The sequence below is a fragment of the Anomaloglossus baeobatrachus genome, chromosome 4 (genome assembly GCF_048569485.1).
Source record: "Anomaloglossus baeobatrachus isolate aAnoBae1 chromosome 4, aAnoBae1.hap1, whole genome shotgun sequence".
NCBI classification, from domain to species: domain Eukaryota; kingdom Metazoa; phylum Chordata; class Amphibia; order Anura; family Aromobatidae; genus Anomaloglossus; species Anomaloglossus baeobatrachus.
Genome location: NC_134356.1, coordinates 40,551,690 through 40,574,492, shown reverse-complemented (window position 1 = coordinate 40,574,492; position 22,803 = coordinate 40,551,690). Strand labels below are relative to the sequence as shown.

General features: G+C 43.4%; 1 protein-coding gene across 1 annotated transcript in view; it reads right to left on the bottom strand.

Annotated features, from left to right (window-relative positions):
- TSPAN9 (tetraspanin 9) overlaps window positions 1-22,803 on the bottom strand; it is a 634,531-nt gene that overhangs the window by 333,499 nt on the left and 278,229 nt on the right. Inside the window, exon 4 of the mRNA XM_075344268.1 lies at window positions 15,657-15,735. The gene's annotated coding sequence lies outside the window, so the exon portion shown is untranslated. The remainder of the gene's footprint in view (window positions 1-15,656; window positions 15,736-22,803) is intronic.

Here is a 22,803-nt window from a genome sequence, read left to right as displayed (position 1 = left end):
GTTCCTTTGTCCACGATGCGCAACATAGTCAAGAAGTTTACAACGCATGGTACTGTTGCTAATCTCCTTGGACATGGATAGCAGAGAAAAATTGATAAAAGGTTGCAACACAGGATAGTCCTGATGGTGGATAAACCACCTCCAAACAAGTGCCAAAGAAATTCAAGCTGTCCTGCAGGCTCAGGGGGCATCAATGTCAGTGCAAACTATCCGTCCATATTTGAATTAAATGAAACCCTATGGAGGAGACCCAGGAGGACCCCACTGCTGACACAGAGACATAGAAAAGCGACACTGCAGTTTATCAAAATGTATGTGAGTAATCAAAATCCTTCTGGGAAATCGTCTTGGGGACAGATGAAACCAAGATAGAGCTTTTTGGTTAAGCACATTATTCTACTGTTTACTGAAAACGGAATGAGGCTTATAAAAAAAAACAACACAGGACCTACAGTCAGGTATGATGGAGGCTCAAAAATGTTTTGGGGTGTTATGCTGCCTCTGTGCGCCTTGACTGTGCAAGAAATCATGAAATCTGAGGATTCCTAAAGCATTTTGGGTGGCAATGTAGTGCCCAGTGTCAGAATGTTGGGTTTGTGTCCTAGGTCACATGGGTTTCTCAACAGGATAATGACTGCAAACACTTCAAGAAGCCCCCAGAAATGGATAGAAACAAAGCGCTGGAGAGTTCTGAAGTGGCAGCAATGAGACCGGATCTAAATCCCATTGACACCTGTGGAGAGGTCTTAAATTTGCTGTTGGGAGAAGAGAAGACACCTTCAGATATGAGAGACCTGGAGCAGATTATAAAGAAGAGTCCGAAATTCCAGGTGAGAGGAGGAAGAAGCTTGTGGACGGGTATAGGAGGCGACTGATTGCAAGTATTTATTCCAAAGGGTAAAGGGTGCAACCAAATTTTTAATTGAGGGGGACAACAATTTTTTCCGGCACATTATTTTGTGAAATTATTTCCAATTTGCTTTTTTCTCCTGAGTTTTTTTTTGTTTTGTTTCAATAAACACAAAGGAAATAAAACTATGTAATTGCAATAAGTTTCTGGGAGAAATACTTCATTTTCTGGAACAATTTCAAGGGTGCCAACACTTTTGGCCATGACTGTATGTAATTGCAGACATATTTTTAGTCACACAGCTTTCCAAAAAATCTACAGTACAGACCAAAAGTTTGGACACACCTTCTCATTCAAAGAGTTTTCTTTATTTTCATGACTCTGAAAATTGTAGATTCACATTGAAGGCATCAAAACTATGAAGTAACACATGTGGAATGAAATACTTAAAAAAGTGTGAAACAACTGAAAATATGTCTTATATTCTAGGTTCTTCAAAGTAGCCACCTTTTGCTTTGATTACTACTTTGCACACTCTTGGCATTCTCTTGATGAGCTTCAAGAGGTAGTCACCGGAAATGGTCTTCACGTCACAGGTGCGCCCTGTCAGGTTTAATAAGTGGGATTTCTTGCCTTATAAATAGGGTTGGGACCATCAGTCGTGGTGTGCAGAAGTCTGGTGGATACACATCTGATAGTCCTACTGAATAGATTGTTAGAATTTGTCTTATGGCAAGAAAAAAGCAGCTAAGTAAAGAAAAACAAGTGGCCATCATTACTTTAAGAAATGAAGGTCAGTCAGTCCGAAAAATTGGGAAAACTTTGAAAGTGTCCCCAAGTGCAGTGGCAAAAACCATCAAACGCTACAAAAAAACTGGCTCACATGAGGACCGCCCCAGGAAAGGAATACCAAGAGTCACCTCTGCTGCGGAGGATAAGTTTATCCGAGTCACCAGCCTCAGAAATCGCACGTTAACAGCAGCTCAGAATAGAGACCAGGTCAATGCCTCACAGAGTTCTAGCAGCAGACACATCTCTAGAACAACTGTTAAGAGGAAACTTTGTGCAGCAGGACTTCATGGTAAAATAGCTGCTAGGAAACCACTGGTAAGGACAGGCAACAAGCAGAAGAGACTTGTTTGGGCTAAAGAACACAAGGAATGGACATTAGACCAGTGGAAATCTGTGCTTTGGTCTGATGAGTCCAAATTTGAGATCTTTGGATCCAACCACCGTGTCTTTGTGCAACGCAGAAAAGGTGAACGGATGAACTCTACACGCCTGGTTCCCACCGTGAAGCATGGAGAAGGAGGTGTGATGGTGTGGGGGTGCTTTGCTGGTGACACTGTTGGGGATTTATTCAAAATTGAAGGTATACTGAACCAGCATGGCTACCACTGAATCTTGCAGCGGCGTGCTATTCCGTCCGGTTTGCGTTTACTTGGACCATCATTTATTTTTCAACAGGACAATGACCCCAAACACACCTCCAGGCTGTGTAAGGGCTATTTGACTAATAAGGACAGTGATGGGGTGCTACGCCAGATGACCTGGCCTCCACAGTCACTAGACCTGAACCCAATCGAGATGGTTTGTGGTGAGCTGGACCGCAGAGTGAAGGCAAAAGGGCCAACAAGTGCTAAGCATCTCTGAGAACTCCTTCAAGACTGTTGGAAGACCATTTCCGGTGACTACCTCTTGAAGCTCATCAAGAGAATGCCAAGAGTGTGCAAAGCAGTAATCAAAGCAAAAGGTGGCTACTGTGAAGAACCTAGAATATAAGACATATTTTCAGTTGTTTCACACTTTTTTAAGTATTTCATTCCACATGTTTTCATTCACAGTTTTGATGTCTTCAATGTGAATGTACAATGTTTAGAGTCCTGAAAATAGGTGTCTGCACTGTATATATATATATATATATATATATATCTATCTATCTGTAAGCAATAACAATGTGAGAACTTTTAGTTGCATTCAATATGCAGAAACCCCAATTTGACCTTTTGGAAAAAGCAATCCTAAAAGTCCATGTTGACTCTTTAAAGAGACTTGCCACACGACTTAGGATATAAAGCCAAACCAGAAATTCCATTTGGCTTTGCCCCTCATCAGTGCAAAGCAGGTAGTCTGTTATGGCTGGGTGAGAAGCCTCTGATGGGGGGTTTTAAGTTGTAAACTTTCTCCTCATGGAGATCACCAAGATGGCATAGGGAAACGTTTAGGCTATTGGAATTTGCTATGTATAGCACTAGAGATGTTAGGTTTTACTTCACCTGTAAAAAATGTCCAAATCTAATATCTGAGTCCCCTGAAAGGGGGTCCCAATTGGCACCCACCATGTACCTGGCCGGTCTCCATATTTTATTCACTGTCTATTGGAAATCTCACTATGCGCGTAGCCCGGGGTGGAGGAGCAGCACTAAGCTGAGGTATTGATTGTGTGGGAATTATTCACTTACCACTGGCAGATGCTAAAGACTGTTAACAGCCATTAACGCTGACTTTCAGGGGGGTTTCTACGCGCAGTATAATGTAAGCTACATTAGTGCCGTATTTTACGCAGTGTCGGGAGCACAGTATACAGAATACAGGGCGGTACTCATCTCCCGTCCAGCGCCAGTTCTCCGCTCACAACAATTCGTGCACAGGCGTCTCAGACAGGGCACAGCGCTGTGCGGCCAAATGCACTGCAGGGGTTAATAAAATAATAATAGGCAAATTTTATTTAGGTTGCATCTGCACAAATCTTTGCAAAGCGTTTTTTTCTGTTTGGTTTTATTCTTTATATACTCCGTGAATTTTTCCATATTTTTGAACATTTATCCACAAATTTAAATGTATTTTATTGGGGTTTTATGTGATATACCAACACTAACTAACAAGTATTTGAGAAGTGTAAAGTAAATTAAAAAAAAAAATAAAAAATATAAATCTGAAAATTGTGACGTGCATTTGTATTCAGAACCCTGTTGTCTGATCCCCCCAAATAAATACCATATTTTTTTGTTTTATAAGATGTGCTGGATTATAAGACTCACCCCAGATTTAGAGAGAAAAAAAAGGGAAAAATAAAATATGGGGTCCATCTTGCAATCCAATGGTGTCTTACCAGAGGGGGGGCAGCAGTGGGGTCACAGGAGGCAGGGGCAGTGGAGGAGTTGGGCGATGCTTCGGGCGGTGTGGAAGGTGTCCCAGATCCTCGCTGCGAGCGCTTTGAGGTAGGTAACACCCAGAAACTGTCGGCGGTGTGGGCTTCAAAGAAATGGCGCCTGGAGTTGGCGTATGCACAGATTTAGCTATCTGCTCAATGACAAGCCAAGATCTCATCTGCACGTGCGCCACCTCTGGGCACTATATTCCTTAAGTCCGCTGCTGGGAGAGTTAATGACCCAGATCCTTTCTGAGGTAGGCAACATCCAGAAACTGATGGCAGTGCGGGCTTCAAAGAAATGGCGCCCGGAGTTGTCGCGAGCACAGATGGAGCTCTCAGCTCAATGACAAGTCGGGATCTGCGCACGTGCCACCTCTGGGCACCATTTTCCTTAAGTCCGCTGCTGGGAGATCAATGAGCCAGAGGCGGTGTGTGCACAGATGAGATCTTAAGCCGACAGCTGCATCTGTGCATGTGCCAACTCTGGGCACCATTATTTGAAGCTCGCAGCACAGCGCCCACAGCCCCAGCACAGCCACCTCAGCACAGCGCACGAAGCCCAAGCACAGCCACCCAGCACAGCGCCCGCAGCCCCAGCACAGCCACCCCAGCACAGCGCCCGCAGCCCAAGCATAGTCACCCCAGCACAGCGTCCACAGCCCCAGCACAGCCACCCCAGCACAGCGCCCGCAGCCCAAGCACAGCCACCCCAGCACAGCGTCCACAGCCCCAGCACAGCTACCCCAGCACTGTGCCTGCAGCCCCAGCACAGACACCCCAGCACAGCACCCGCAGCCCCAGCACAGCCACCCCAGCACAGTGCCCGCAGCCCAAGCACAGCCACCCAGCACAGCGCCCGCAGCCCCAGCACAGCCACCCCAGCACAGTGCCCACAGCCCCAGCACAGCTACCCCAGCACTGTGCCTGCAGCCCCAGCACAGACACCCCAGCACAGCACCCGCAGCCCCAGCACAGCCACCTCAGCACAGCACTCGCAGCCCCAGCACAGCCACCCCAGCACAGTGCCCGCAGCCCCAGCACAACCACCCCAGCACAGCGCCCGCAGCCCCAGCACAGCCAACCCAGCACAGCGCCCGCAGCCCCAGCACAGCCACCCCAGCACAGCCAACCCAGCACAGCACCCACAGCCCCAGCACAGCCACCCCAGCACAGCACCCGCAGCCCCAGCACAGCCACCCCAGCACAGTGCCCGCAGCCCCAGCACAACCACCCCAGCACAGCGTCCACAGCCCCAGCACAGCCAACCCAACACAGCGCCCGCAGCCCCAGCACAGCCAACCCAACACAGCGCCCGCAGCCCCAGCACAGCCACCCCAGCACAGCACCCACAGCATGTTCCCTGCCTCCTGCTACCCCTCTCTACCATCTCCCATTAAGCTTTATTCAGATTATAAGACAGAAGGATAGATAGAAGGATAGATAGATAGACAGATAGATGTAGAGAGTTTAGACAGATATGATATAGATACTTCTCTAAAGGCATATCTCACTATGGACACTTCTCCACCCCAGAATTAAACACTGGGGCAAAAGATTAAATAATTGTCTATTAGACGCACCCGTTGAGGGCATCACTGATAAAAAGGATAAAGGACTGAAGCCCTCGGAAAATATCAACTTGAAATCCTGAAACGTTCCCCATCTGCACAGACAGAATAATATGTGCGGTGAAGTGCGGCTCCCGCTGCGATGTCTTTCAGAGAGAAGGGAGCGCGGGGAGAAATGGCACTTTTCATTTACCACTGAAAATGACAGGATCTGATAAAAGTGGAAGGAGCTGCAAAATAATGAGAAAATGTCTGTAGCCTGAACCTCCAGCGTCACAACCAGACACGACTTGAACTACTGTATTTAGTGTTCAACTGGTTTTTCTTTTAACAATAGAAGGAAATATCCTGCGTTTTGAAAAAATTAGTCTGTTTTTTGTTTTGTTTTTTTTTTGTTTGTTTTATCCTCTGAACTAGCGCCACTCTATTTCATGGGTTGTGACTGGTATTGCAGCTCATCCCCATGCAATTAAATGAGGCTGAGATGTTATGTCCTGTGCATAGACAGGAACAGTGCTTTTTGTTGTATTAATAAATAGACTTACCATTTTTTTATAAACCTGAAGATCCTGAAATACTTTGAAGATTTTAATTTCCACAGCATACACCAATCACACCCAGAGCTGCATTGGGTTAGTAATGGGGGTGTCTGATAGACGCCTCTCCATTACTAACCCTTGGGCTTGATGCCAGCTGACAAATCACTGCTGACATTAACCTCAAATATCATTACTCCAACTGTTACCGCACCAGGGCAATCGGGAAGAGCCGGGAAAAGTGCTAGAATTCATTCATCTAATGTGATGCGCCAAATCTAGGGCGGCTTCAGGCTGCTATTTTTAACTTTACAATTGGGTAACATAGATATGTACCTGGGGGGCCTCATGGAGCAATCGGTGGGGTGCAAAGGAGTAATAACAAACTAGTCCTTGGCCAAAGTAGCAAACTGAATATTACCCCAACTACAGGAAAGCACAAGAATGACTCTAAAGGGTGCTTTACACGCTACGACATCGCTAGCGATAGCACCCGCCCCCGTCATGCGTGCGACATTTGGTGATTGCTGCCGTAGCGAACATTATCACTACAGCAGCGTCACACGCACATACCTTTTCAGCGACGTCGCTGTGACCGCCGAACAATCCTTCCTTCAAGGAGGTGGTGCGTTCGGCGTCATAGCGACATCACTGCGGCGTCTCTAAGCGGCCGCCCAATAGCAGAGGAGGAGCCGAGATGAGCAGCCGGAACATGCCGCCCACCTCCTTCCTTCCTCATTGCCGGTGGACACCGGTAAGGAGATGTTCCTCGTTCCTGCGGTGTCGCACATAGCGATGTGTGATGCCGCAGGAACGACGAACCACCAGAGGCATGCACCACCTACGATATTATGAAAAGGAGCGACGTGTCAACGATCAGCGATTTGTGACGCTTTTGCAATCGTGGATTGTCGCTCCTTGGTGTTACACGCTGCGATGTCGCTAACGGCGCCGGATGTGTGACCCCGACGATATATCGTTAGCGATATCACAGCGTGCAAAGCACCCTTAAGGGCATGTTCACACAGTGTCTTTTCTAATCGGATCAAAGCAATTAATTTTTTAAGCGGAAATCTGTTTAGGAAACACAAGAATTTTTACGGGAGCCATCTCCTTGAAAATTCATCTTATGCCTCTTGTTGTCTATTTCCTGAAGCAGTTTGTAAAGTTTTCACTGTTGTTTCTTTAAGCATTTTTCTTTCAGAGGGGGTCCATTTTGCACTTTTTAAGGACCATTAACCCATGATCAAAATGATAGCTTTTGTTTTTAGACAGAAATGCTCACCAAATTATGGAGCGTCTTCCAAGTGGAAAGAGTGGTCAAGTGTCCCTTCTTTTGCCGCTTGCTGTTTTTGGTAACCTACAGGGCGGCACGGTGGCTTAGTGGTTAGCACTGCAGCCTTGCAGCGCTGGGGTCCTGGGTTCAAATCCTACCAAGGACACCATCTGCAAGGAGTTTGTATGTTCTCCCCGTGTTTGCGTGGGTTTCCTCCGGGTACTCCGGTTTCCTCCCACACTCCAAAGATATACAGATAGGGACTCTAGATTGTGAGCCCCAATGGGGACAGTATTGCTGATGTATGTAAATCGCTGTGGAATTAATAGCGCTATATAAATGAATACAATTATTATTAAATTAAATAAAGTGGTTAAAAGCCTGAACATATGAACAACAAGCCGTTTTTACACAAGAAATGGGAAGATACTTCGGAGTGATTTCTGAGCAATTTTTAGGTGGGTTTTTGAGGGAACCTGTTTCAAATCTACCCCCAAAAAAAACTTTTTGGGAATAAACTCCAAGGGTAACAACTAATAAGGCTTCCACAATGGCTCCCAATTTTGTAGAGAACTACAACCAGTAGAGCAGATCTCTATACATAGATCCTGAAAAATCTTGTTGGATCCTTATGGTGAGAGCATCAGGTTTCTAAGGATTCCTGTGTCTATCCCTTCAGATTTAGGTATTCTTGTCCCTACAAAGATTAGAACCTTGAGAGAACAGAACCAAAGGAGACTATCAGGTTGCCAGAAGCAAATTATTATGGTGCACCTTCAAAGGTGTTCAGGTGAGTAGATAAGCTATAGGGATGTAGAAGTTGCAGTAATCGCTTAGAACTGGAGCCTAAGGGGCACTTTGCACGCTGCGACATCGCAGGACGATGCCGCGATGCCGAGCGCGATAGTGCCCGCCCCCGTCGCAACTGCGATATCCTTGTGATAGCTGCCGTAGCGAACATTATCGCTACGGCAGCTTCACATGGACTCACCTGTCCTGCGACCGTCGCTCTGGCCGGCGAAGCGCCTCCTTATTAAGGGGGCGGGTCGTGCAGCGTCACTGCGACGTCACACGGCAGGCGGCCAATAGGAGCGGAGGGGCGGAGATGAGCGGGATGTAAACATCCCGCCCACCTCCTTCCTTCCGCATATCCTACGGAAGCCGCAGTGACGCCGGTAGGAGATGTTCCTCGCTCCTGCGGCTTCACACACAGTGATGTATGCTGCCGCAGGAGCGAGGAACAACATCGGACCGTCGCGTCAGCGTAATCATGGATTACGCCAACGCTGCACCGATGATACGATTACGATGCTTTTGCGCTCGTTAATCGTATCATCTAGGCTTTACACACTGCGATGTCGCATGCGATGCAGGAAGTACGTCATTTTCATTTTGACCCCACCGACATCGCACCTGCGATGTCGTAGTGTGCAAAGCCCGCCTAAGAGGACTTAAGGGATTGTCCATAATTAAGATATTGATAACTTATCCTTTAGATACATCATTAATATCAGTTTAACTCAAATATCACAACACCTGGTAGCCCAACTGCTCATCAGATACCTAGAGCCGTAATTCACAGTCTATGGAGCCATAACACCACAGCTCCATATACTGTGTAGTGTCCCTTCTATTTCTCAGCTCCCATTGAAGTGAATCTCATCCAAGCTGCAGTACCAGAGAGTGTCCACTAGACAGCATATTGTGTTGTGGTGCACATTGTGAACATTTTACAGCTGCAGTTACATCATAGTGAGCGGTGGGGATACAGGTGTCGGAACGTTACTGATCTGTCTCAATATTGTAGCCTTGGTCTTGCTTCAAAATTTCATATCTCTCGTTACTTAAAGGGGTTTCCTTAAATAAAGATATTGCCTCAATCTTTAGGAAACTATTGACCTTTCCTCTGGATTTCAGACAGTGATCACCCAATACTCCAGACACTGATGACCTATCCTTAGGATTTCAGACATTGATGAACCAATACTTCAGACATTGAAGACCTATCTTAGGATTTCAGACAATGATGACTCAACCCTTTGGACATTAATGACCTATCCCAATTCTTATGACATTGATGACCTATGCTTATGATTTCAGACAGTGATAACTCAATGCTCAAGATTTCAAATATTTATGACACAACCCTTAGGATATTCATGACCCATCCTTAGGATTTCAGACATCTATGACCCAATTCTTAGGACATTGATGACCTATCCGTAGGCTTTCAGACATTGATGACACAATACCTAAGACATTAATGACCTATCCTTAAGATTTCAGACGATGACCCAATCCTTTGGACATTGATGACCTATCCTTATGATTTCAGACATCGATGACCCAATACTCAGGATTTCAAACATTTATGACTTAATCCTTACAACATTGATGACCTATCTTTAGCATTTCAGACATTGATTACCCAATACTCAGGATTTCAAACATTTATGACTCAATCCTTTGTTAGGATTTCAGACATTGATGTCCCATTTCTTAAGAGACAGATGTCCTATCCATAGGCTTTCAGACATTGATGATGCAATATCTAAGCCTTTAATGACCTATCCTTAGGATTTCAGATGTTGATAACCCAATACTTAGTATTTCAGACATTTATGACTCAATCCTTGGGACATTGATGACCTATCTGTAGGCTTTCAGATATTAATGACTCAATCCTTAGGACATTAATGACCTTTTCTTAGGATTTCAGACACTGATGACCCATTTCTTAGGACACATATGACCAATCCGTAGGCTTTCAGACATTGATGACCCAATACCCAAGCCATTAATGACCTATCCTTAGGATTTCAGACATTGATAACCCAATACTTAGGATTTCAGACATTTATGACTCAATCCTTGGGACATTGATGAACTATCCGTAGGCTTTCAGATATTGATGACCCAAAAGCTAGGACATTAATGACCAATACTTAGGATATCAGACATTTATAACCCAATATTTAGGATTTCAGACATTGATGACTCAATCCTTAGGATATTTAGGAACTATAGTTAGAATTTCAGATTTTGATGACTCAATCCTTACGACATTAACGACCTATCCTTAGGATCTCAGACATTGAAATCCTAAGGATAGTTCATCAATGTCCTAAAGATTGGGTCATCAATGTCTTAGTCCAGGAAAATCCTTTTAGTAACAAGCAAAACCGCAAATTAAAGAAAGACAAACACAATATTTTCGAAAAACTTGGATCTTCCTGCCATCAATTTCTACTGAGCAGTTAGTTCCCTTGTAAGCTGGGAATAGTTGATCCATATGCCTATAAACGACAATGTAATCATATTCCTTCATATCTCGGTGGTGAAGCATCTCTCATTTACCGCCCATATAAATTCACAATAGCGCTTTTTAACAACTCAGCACTTAAAAGTCGTTTGTAGATTTAGCTAGCGGCAAAATTATACAAGAAGCCCTCCCCCAATTCTCTAGTCTAGATCATTTGATCTGGATGTAATTGTTTGGTAATACTTCATTTTATTCTAGAAATGAGATGGAAAGTAAAGCGCTGCCGGCTTGTTTAATAGATTTATATTTAGGCTTCTTAATTGGTGTTTTTGTAAAAAAAAAAAAAAAAAAGTTGCTGAATTTATAGATATTAAAAATATAAAAAATCTGTTAAAATACATAATTGTATAAAACAGTGCAAAAACAAAACACTGGCAGAAGACATAAATACATTTTCGAAAAAAATAATAAGGATGTCCTCTGCTAGGGTTAGTCTTGTCTTGTTTGGCTAGCCGATCGTCTCCGAGTAGTACTGGGTTCAAATAGGACACCCTTACATGGGGGCTTCACTGTAAAGAGGGTCCAAAAGTGAAAAACAAAACAAAAACAGGGTCTTCATGTTTGTCCACCTTACCCAGATGTGAAGAAAAGGGCCATACCACTTCCTAACCCTCTTAGAAATGGACCAAAAATTACTTGAAACACCCTCTCTGCAGCATAGGGAGTCAAATTACTAAAAGATTGAGGGACCTCCTTGCTCCTTCAAAAAGTTAGGAGGACAAGAGGAGCTAGCTTGGCTTACGCAAATTTCCATCTTATAGTCGTATACAGAAAAGAAGGCAGTGTAGGTTTTCAGACCATGTGTAAAATGGTCCAAACCGCTCATCAATACAAGATAGGGGGCTCTGGAAAATGGATCAAACAAACTTTGGGTCAGTCATCAATACAAGATAGGGGGTTCCGGAAAATGAACCAAAGAAACTTTGGGTTGCTCATCAATACGACATAGGGGTTCCGGAAAATGGACCAAACAAACTTGGGTCACTCATCAATACAAGATAGAGGGCTCCGAAAAATGGACCAAACAAACTTTGGGTTGGTCATCAATACAAGATAGGGGGCTCCGGAAAATGAACCATAGAAACTTTGGTTTACTCATCAATACAAGATAGGGGGCTCCGGAAAATAGACCAAACAAACTTGGGTCGCTCATCAATACAAGATAGGGGTTCCGGAAAATGAACCATAGAAACTTTGGTTTACTCATCAATACAAGATAGGGGGCTTTGGAAAATGGACCAAACAAACATTGGGTCGCCCATCAATACAAGATAGGGGGCTCCGGAAAATAGACCAAACAAACTTGGGTCGATCATCAATACAAGATAGGGGGCTCTGGAAAATGGACCAAACATACTTTGGGTCGCTTATCAATACAAGATGGCGGGCTCCGGAAAGTGGACCAAACAAACATTGAGTCGCCCATCAATAGAAGATAGGGGGCTCCGGAAAATGGATCAAACAAACTTTGGGTTGGTCATCAATTCAAGATAGGGGCTCCAGAAAATGGACCAAACAAACTTGGGTCAGTCATCAATACAAGATAGGGGTTCCGGAAAATGAACAAAAGAAACTTTGGTTTACTCATCAATACAAGATAGGGGGCTTTGGAAAATGGACCAAACAAACTTTGGGTCGCCCATCAATACAAGATAGGGGGCTCCGGAAAATGGACCAAATAAACTTTGGGTCGCCCATCAATACAAGATAGGGGGCTCCGGAAAATGGACCAAACAAACTTTGGGTCGCCCATCAATACAAGATAGGGGGCTTCGGAAAGTGGACCAAACAAACATTGAGTCGCCCATCAATACAAGATAGAGGGGGGGGCTTCGGTAAATGGACCAAACAAACATTGGGTTACTCATCTATCCACAGCGAGTTACTCATCAGAAACAGGGGATAACTTTTTTTGGAAGGGAAGAGGGAATAACCCTTTTCAGTTGGACCCCGCTGTATCGCTCTCGACATGTTTTCTTACATTTTGAGATTTTGTATTTTTAGGAACAAATAAGAAATCCGCAGCTAATGTTTATTCTGATTCCTTCTGAGAAATAAGATGCATGTAATGAAGTCTTTATTATATTACCGCGAACAACATAAAAGATTTCAGAGTTTCACACCAGGTAGAATGTGATTTGTGACTTACTGATATATTCTTCAAATCAAAGAACTGAACGACCGAACAAGTAAAATATTGTTAGGCCCCTTTATAGTCTTACAGCAAAAGTGTTTAAAACACCAGAAGGCAATTTAAAGAAATCTTTCAAAAGAAAATAATAAAATTGCAAAATTACAAAAACAAGAAACATAATAAAAAAAAGAGAAATTTGATTTGTAGAAAATAAAAAAAATCAAGTAAAGAATAAAAGTCGAAACTTTCATACATCGTTTTACCAAACTGACCTCGTTTGATAAAAGTTCAGTTCAGAATCAGTAGTACTGTAGACGACTTAAAGGGGTTGTCTAGATCAGAAAATCAATGTGTTATTCCAAAAAACAGTGACATGACAGTCCATGGGTGCGGCCTGGAATTACACGTGAGCTTCTCGAAGTAATTAGTACAAAGATGTAACTGTTGTTTTGGAAAAAGGCGGCCATGTTTCTCTATTCCTGGCCGACACTTTTTTAATGAAAACTAAAATATTTCCAAATTTTTAATCTTTTTTTATAACACCACTAGCTGTAGTACCAGGCGTTGCATGGGATAGTAACTAAGTCTTTCTGTCTCTTTCCCACTCGCCTTCTCTCTTTCCCACTCCCTCTCTCTCTGTCTCTCTCCTTTCTCCCTTTCTACTTCTCCCTTTCCCTCTCTCTCTCTCGCTCCCTCTGTCTTTTTCTCTCTCCCACTCGCCTGCTCTCTTTCTCCCACTCTCTCTCCCTCTTTCTCTCTTCCACTGCCCCTCTCTCTCTCCCTCTCTTCCACTCTCTCTCTACCTCTCTCTTTCCCTATCTCTTTCTCTCCCTCATTCTCCCTCTTTCGTTCTTTCTCTCTCCCACTCTTCCTCTCTCTCTCCTGCTCTCGTTCCCTCTCTGCCACACTCCCTCTTTCTCCCTCTCTCTCTCCCACTCCCCCTCTCTCTCTCACTACCTCTCTCTTTCCCTCTCTCACCTTTCTCCCTCTCTTCTCTCTCTCCCACTCTCCCTCGCTCCCTCCCTCCCACTCTCTCTTTCCTTCTCTCTTTCCCTCTCTCTCTCCCTCTCTCCTTCTCTCTCTCTCTCTCTCCGCTCTCTCCCACTCTCTCTCTCTCCTGCTCTCTTTTCCTCTCTCCCACTCCCACTCTCTCTCACTCCATCTTTCTCTCTCTCTCCCTCTTTTTCTCTCTCTCTCTCCCCCACTGTCCCTCTCCCTCTTTCTCCCTCTTTCCCTCTGTCTCCCTCTTTTTCTCTCCCTCTCTCTCTCCCCCACTGTCCCTCTCCCTCTTTCTCCCTGTCTCCTCTCCCTCTCATTACTGAAATCATTTTACCTTTCTTAATGGAGTTTTTCTATGATATTTTCAAAGGCATACTTAATAAATTTGTAAGTTTTAGGATTTTTTTTCTGTTAACTAAGATGCCAATTAACCATTAAGATCTATGGGCTGGACAGAGATCTCCCTGAGAATCTGCTCCCAGAACTTAATTTAATTTAATGGAGGCGTTACCAGTGTGATACATGTAATGACTGACAGTCTGCTCTCCTGATCTACATGTCTCACACTGGTAACTTCCCCTGCACTTAAAATAATCTCTAGAGGCAAATTCTCAGGGAGATCTATGTCTGACGATTAGATCTTAACAGCTCATTTACATATTAAGAATAACACGGATTTCTAGGAAAAAAGACATCGGATTGCAGATATCAAGGTATTTTCTTTATTCACCTTTCTATGACCTACATGCCCATATAGACGGCTTCGGAGGGGTGATCCTAGTGACAGATTCCCTTTATTGATTTACAGTTAACATTATTAATTTAATGCGGAATACAATATCCCTAATTTCTACTGTATGTAAATTGCGCTTTTCCGCTGTCTGACCGGTAGGAAGAGCTTACATGACGTTCCAAAATTGTGTCACTGCAAGATGTATGGTGTGACAAAGGGAGGAGGCAGCACTATTGTCACTACTGCCTCCCGTATACTGGGGGGAGGTGACTTTTGGCAACAGTATACAGAACTGCCAATGTATGTAAAGCGCTATGGAATTAATAGCGCTATATAAATGAATAAATATTATTATTATTATTATATATTATAACTTTACAGAGGTTGATAGGATGGAACAGCCCAAAGAACCAAAGTCAAGATATAAAAATCAGAACACTATTACAAGAGAAAATGAATAGAACTGTCTTAAAGGGGACCTATCTCTTGAAATTAACATCCAATTGTTTTACCTGATATAAATGCTGTTGTTCCCCTGAATCCGGCGATGGTTTTCTTTTGCTCCTGTGCCTCTCAATTCCTGAGATATGACCCCATCTTTCTTGTATAATAAATAAACCCTGGAACCGAAGGGGGCGTGGTCTTCCTGGAGAGTCCCATAGAGAAGAGTTTATGACCACGCCCACTTAGTTAAAAAGACTAAACTCATATACAGGGAAGAAAAGGCCATATCTCAGGAACGGAGAGGCGCAGGAAAAAAAGAAAAACAACGCCGTATTCAGAGAACAGCGGCATTTATATCAGGTACAAAAATGTGCATAATTATGGCACGTGAAAAAAAAATAGTATTAAACCTTTTTCCTACAGTGCCTGAAGGAACATGCATTAATCAGACCCAATAAATGTCTGAGTGCCACATTGGGGACCTGCATTAGGGAATTGAACTCCCCATACATCTGTATGCCATAATTAATTTTTTTTCATAAATAAAGAGTCCATTTCACTCGTATTAAATCATCTTCTTCGAGTGATTCCTATAAAACAAAGCTTTTTCTCTGACCTTCTGTTTGCTCTTACGACTCACCTGCTTCTATAATTGGATATCCAGATGTTACAAATTAATCAATCCTCGGGTCCGCTTAGATGTGCAAGCACACCGAGCCCTGCAATAGAAGATTAGAAAAAAAAAGTGTAAAAAAAAGAGGTCACGGAACAAAAGCCGAGTATTCTATTATTTAGAGCGAAAGATACAAGCAGAATTGGCTGAGCGGGGAAAATGGAAGTAGATATACATTTCTCTTTATGAATCCACTTTTTTGCATTTATCCAATAAATAATAATGCAGGTCCTAAATAATACTGTCAAGGAAGAAATATAACTGCTTGCTTCAAAGCCATTGGAGCTGGAAAGAGAATGGGGGATTTAGAATTTTCATCCTGGTTATTAGGACTTTTTCATTTTCGATTTTTACATGATTCAAACTTTTGTTCAATTCAATAATTTAGTTATAAAAGATGCCTATAGTTTTATAAATATATAGAGCGTGTGTGTATATATATATATATATATATATATATACACATATATATATATGGATTCCTGTTGTGAATGTCGTCTGTGTGGGAGCTGTTTTGAATCTCCCTCTGGTGGCCAGGAATGGTAGTTGAGCTGAATCTGAGCCTGTGACTCAGACAGGTGTCGGCGTTAATTGGGAATTAGGGAAGTCCTATTGCAGACAAGTCTGGTCTATATAGGAGAGCACTTTTTATTTTGCTGGTGCCGGTTATAATTGTATTTTCTTCAGTCTCTGATCCTGGCTTGGAGTTCTGTCCGTCCCTGTTTTCCTGAGCAAGACTACTACAGATGAGTTCTCAGGTTTTTTTTCCTTGCTTCCTGGTTTACACCTTGGGGTGGTTGTTTTCCTTGTTTTGCTTTGTATCTGTTTTCTTGCAGGTGAAGTTTGGTTCTTTTATGTTGTGAGCATGGGGGTTTCCCCCTTTGCTAGCTCTCCTGCAGGAAAAGGGATTTTCGCCCTGTCTAACTTGATTATTTGCTGTTCTGTATTTTTGTGCTTTTTTTTGGCATTTTGTTCTCCCATTATTTACAGGAGTACCTGATATAGTGGGGGTGAGGTCATTCGACCTCCAGGGCCATTTTTTACTATCAGGAATATGGTATTTTTCTATAGGGATTTTGCACTGACCACAATCAGTTTCCTTTCCTTTTCTTTGTATCAAGTTAGTTGGGCCTCGCCTTTGCTAAATCTATTTTTCCTATCTGTGTATTGTATTTCCCCATATCACTGTAATTTTTATATGTGGGGGGCTAGTTACTCATTTGGAGACTGCTCTGAGGCAAGGTAGATTTCCTCATTTCATTCTGCGAGGTGTAGCTAGCTTCTCAGGCTGTGACGTGGTGTCTAGGTTTTTAGGAATGCTTCACGGCTACTTCTAGTGTGGTCTGATAGTTAGGGGATTGCGGTCAGCCTAAATTCCAACTACTCCTGTTTTCTTGGTGTTTTTTTCACTAATAGGAGTTTTTTTGTAATCTTCCACGGTTACCGGATCACAACAGATGCCCTTCTTTCAGTCATTTATGTATAGGGACAAGTAAATTCACCCCAGGTGTAGTTTTCTCATTTTAGCATCCAAATGGTATACGCTATCATAATGCATCGCCACCTAGAGACAAAGCAAATGTGCCTAAGCTTTAAAGGGCATCTATCAGTAGGATCAACCCTCCAAAACTGTCTATATGGACATGCTGGTTACAGAATGTTGAATCAAGTGATACCTTGATATCTGTGATCCGATTTCTAATTTCACAGAAATACACATTTTTCTTATGTGCAAATGAGCTGTTAAGATCTATGGAGTGGACATAGATCCCTCAGTGAACCTGCCGCTAAAGAGTATTTTAAATAACAGGGGTCATCTAATGTATAATACTTTGTTCTCACAATCACACACAGCTCTGCAGTTGTCACACAGTGACTACTGGGGTCCCACCACGTATAAGGGTACTCCCGACAAGCGCCGCAACACACAGGGTATACCGGGAACATGATACAACGATGGGCAATTTGGCTAGGGAGAGGGGAGCAGGGTCACCTTATAACCCTCACATGAGGCTGATCCCTGCACTCCCTAATGTGTCCTGATGGGTCCTTCCCATCAGGACTGGCCCTGAACGTCTCTCTGAATAGTGCAAGCCAGCGAGACACTAGTCTCGTTGCTGACATAAGACAACACAAGGTAGGAAAGACAAAAGGGAGAACTCCGGCAGGAACTTCTCAACTGCAACTGAAGCGACACCTCAGCTTCCTCCAGAAACTAGTTCCTTGCAAAAGGACAGCATAGGTATGAGCTATAGCCAGCATAGGAAGAAGTGAGGATTGGATACTTATAGCAGAAGGGAGTGGCTGCAGCTGAGGTTACATGAACCTGTTAGATCACTACAGAAATGAACCTTAACCCCTTCAGTACCAGATGTTCTTAAATATGTCCCAACTCAGGGTTAATGGCGAGGGGGCACAAAAATGAATCTGCAATCCACAATGTGCTGTGACCTTTTGATCCCTGATTGCCCAGATCTCACAACAGGTTGTGCCACACTGGTGACAGCAGTGAGATCAGAGCTAAAAATAATAAAAATAATTGGGTAAATTCACCACAATGTTTAGAATTGTTTTGTAGCATAATTTATTGTGACCGTTTCTGCTATTTTTGTCACCAAAAGAACAGTCTTAGGCATCTTAGCCTGTGAAAAAGCTTGCTTTGGTCCACGGCTTCTGACAAGTGATCATCTTTGCATTCCTTATTCATGAATTCATCCATTTATTTACAACTCATTGTCCTTTTCCATAACCTTGGATATGAATATCAACTTAAAATTAAACAGTGAACCAACGACTGGTGCAGCGGGAAGCCGACAACGCTCATAACGTGCGTGTTAGGGTACATAATATTCTGCGTGCATGTCCAGCCGCAACAGAAATGGAGCTGGAAATTAACTTTTATTGTTGAGGCTATTTTATATACCGTAATACACAATATTGATTCCCTCCACCACCACTATCCCCCTCCAAAAATCTCAACAAGGGATAATGGTCTAGCCAAGTGGTTACCCCCCAAAAACAGATGTGTTGCAAGTCCATTGGGTTGCTCTTCGAGATAATTTGGTCAGAGTCCATGTTCCGTTATTTTGTAAGAATCTTATTCTCTGTGTTATGTTTATTATGTGGGCAACAGTGGTGCTTTCCACTTTTGGTGGCGGTATAGTTAGTCTCCTTATAGGTAGATTACATGGCACCTGGAAGACTCAGCATTGATGTCATGTTGTTGGAGGTTACTGTCACCATTTTTTTGGAAAGAAGCCTTGTCTTACTTGATGCGGAGGAGCAGAAGTTGGCGCCAGAGTGTGGGGTGTGAATTTTTGCATCTATATAGGGGTAGTGTTTCGGCACGGTTGAGTACTTGAGCCTATAAAGTGTTCCGTGATTGTCTTGTTGGTTCAAGCCAAAGGCTTAGCCAAATCACTTAGGGAATTGATGTAAGCCTGACAACAGTGGTGGCAGAAAATGAGTAGTAGACCCCATTAGACTATCGGTCAAACCTGGCAATATCAATAGGTTTGATTGACGTTTAATGTTAATAGGGGCCCTCAACCCTCCCTGGACGGGAGATAAGGAACCGCCACGTTTGATTTCAGAGTGTAAAGCCTTCTGTTCTCTGAGAGATAAACCGCCACTAGAGATTTATGGCAGCAGCCTTCTCATGGAGAACCCATGAGCCCTAGGCACAGTGAGGAGGAATCAAGAGACATAGCTGCTGGATGGATGATTGCCCCAACTATTGTTAGTTCAACAGCTATCTAAAGTTTGTTGGGATATTTAGGAGTCTGAAGAAGGGTCTCTGCATGACCATCATGGATCCAAGTGGGTGGCAACTGAGTCTTCCCTCATTCAAGAAAAGCCTTATAAAGAAACACCCTAAGATGTGCCTGGAGTGAAGTCCCATGAAAACCATAATGGCCTTAAAGGAGACAGAGAAGACAAGAACGCTAGGAACAGGCAGGAGGAGTCGAGAAAGATATCTACGGACGGATTACTGTCCCAATCATTGTTAGTTTAATAGCAATCTAACGTATGTTGGGGGCTGTAGGAGTCTGAGGAAGGGACTCTGCATGATCATCGTGAATCCAAGTTGATGGGAAATTGAGTCTTCCCGCTTTCAAGAGAAGCCACCTTAGAAAGAGACATTCTAAGATCCGGAGTGAAGCCCCATGAAAACCATAATGACCTTAAAGAGGGACGAGGAGCCGAGAGAGATAGCTGCCGGATGGATGACTGTCCCAACCATTGTTAGTTCAACAGGTATCTAAAGTTTGTTGGGGGATTTATAAGTCTGAGGAAGGGTCTCTGCATGATCATCGTGGATTCAGATGGGTGAAAAACTGAGTCTTCCAAGAGAAGCCTTAGGGGTACTTTGCACGTTGCGACATCGCTACTGCGATATCGTCGGGGTCAAATCGAAAGTGACGCACATCCAGCGCCGGTAACGACGTCGCAACGTGTAAAGCCTAGATGTGCCGATAAACGATCGCAAAAGCGTCGTAAATTGGCGATCTGTGTCGGTCATTTTCATAATGTCGCTACATCAGGAGATACGATGTTGTTCCTCGTTCCTGCGGCAGCATACATCGTGAGGAACATCTTCTTACCTGCCTCCACTGGTTTTTTCGGAAGGAAGGAGGTGGGCGGGATGTTTACGTCCCGCTCATCTCCGCCCCTCCGCTTCTATTGGCCGCCTGCCGTGTGACGTCGCTATGACGCCGCACGACCCGCCCCCTTAGGAAGGAGGCGGTTCGCCGGCCAGAGTGACGTCGCAGGGCAGGTAAGTGCGTGTGAAGCTGCCATAGCGATAATGTTCGCTACGGCAGCTATCACAAGATATCGCATGTGCGACGGGGGCGGGTACTATCGCGCTCGGCATCGCTACCATCGGCTAGCGATGTCGCAATGTGACACTCTAAGATCCGGAGTGAAGTCCTCTGAAAACCATAATGGCCTTAAAGGAAAAGTCATCACTTCAGCACTTATCAACTTTGAGTTTTTACTTTTAGTTTTGTGCCCCCTCCTGTGAGTACTGCTATGCTCATTGAAGCTGTAACTATTATGTCCAAGCAACTTCTGAAAGAACAGTGCCCCATTACTGTGGAGTAGACGATATCTAGTGCATGGCGTGTCCTTTTTTGGTGTCCCCTCTGTCTCACCCATAATTAATTACCTCGATCACCATCCTTATCTCCCATTACAACTCTGGATGACTGCACTATTGAACACCCTAATAATGCAAAGGCAAAAAATAATATAAGCGTTGCCCCCCCAAAAATGTATCACCTACGCACAGGATACATATGATCACTGGGATCCGGCTGTTGAGATCTCGGCATATCTCGAAATTGTCCCCTATGTGATTGGGACAGTATTGAGCATGTGCAACCACGACTCCTATAAACCATCGCACATGCTCACTACACAGGACATTGAGACCCTATATTTCTTGATCGGTGGAGATCCTATCAGTTGGACCCTCAAAGATCACACATTTATCATCCATAGGAAACTTTTTATGGGAAAATGTTTTGTTTTTACACAAAGATCATAAGAGCAGCTATGAGGAGCCTATCAACCGCCCCTCTCCCACCCAAATCTCAGCTCCCTGAACCCAGGAGAATAGGATTTAAAGAAAGAGGGATTTCGGTGTAGACATTCTAAGGAAATAAGTTGCAGAGAACATTAGCACTTATCTGTCTTCCATTTAGTAAATTGGGATTACAGCAAAGTCTTACCTCCAGCTTGTGGATCATGTAAAGTTACAAAAAACAGACTTTCCCTCTAAGGACGCTTCTGTAGCTAAGCCCCCCGAACCTCCATGAAGCACACAATAAAATAATTACAGGGAGTTCGATGGCTACAGATCAGACACTACACACAGAGGAAACCGTGCCAAAATGTCTGAGAGTTTAGGCTACTAATACATCAATCTGTCCACCAGGGGAATACGGCTCCGAATTCTTGTAATGTGCAATCATACAGCTCAGGTGCGAGGCAATGTTATGTTTTGTTCTTTGGAGAGATGGAGATGTCTCCTGTTGGCGGCTGTAGTCCAATCGCTACCAAGAAAGGAAGTATGTCATCCATTCCATCGTAGACCATTACGGAAGAATCAGAAGTCATACGGTTCTCTTCAATTACTTGACCCATTGTTGACTAGACAACTTTTCCTTGCTAGACCATTACGGAAGAAACAGAAGTCACAGGGTTCTCCTCAATTAGTTGACCCTTTGTTGACCAGACATCTTTTCCTTGGTAGACCATTACAGTAGAAACAGAAGTCATACGGTTGTCCTCAATTAGTTGACCCTTTGTTGACCAGACATCTTGTCCTTGGTAGACCATTACGGAAGAAACAGAAGTCATAGGGTTCTCCTCTATTAGTTGACCCAACATCTTTTCCTTGGTAGACCATTATGGTAGAAACAGAAGTCATGGGGTTCTCCTCAATTAGTTGACCCTTTGTTGACCAGATATCTTTTCCTTGGTAGACCATTACGGAAGAAACAGAATTCATAGGGTTCTCCACAATCAGTTGACCCTTTGTTGACAAGACATCTTTTCCTTGGTAGACCATGACAGAAGAAGCAGAAGTCATACGGTTGTCCTCAATTAGTTGACCCTTTGTTGACCCGACATCTTTTCCTTGGCAGACCAATACAGAAGAAACAGAAGTCATAGGGTTCTCCTCAATTAGTTGACCATTTGTTGACCAGATATCTTTTGGAAGCATGGCCTCTGTTTTTTAACACTATCTGTGGTTTATTGTCTATTCCAGAAGTCTATAACCACTGGCTCCCAAAAAGTATTGGAGACCTCTGGCCTATTGCAAAATACTGTCCGGTAATTCCAACGTGACCAAATGTTTAAGATCCAGTGGTCTACCAAATATGATATAAGCTGACAACATTCTGAAACATGGTTTGTCCACCATGGCCAACTGCATCTTAAGACGTGTTGACTGGTTTTAGTGTTTAAAGGGAATAAGTAATCAGAAAATGACCTATTGTTTAAATCATGTTTTAATGTAAAATATATTTAATAAAAAAAAATTGTGTTTTTATTTAGGTTAAAAAGGTAAAAAAAATAAATAAAAAAAAATAATATATATATA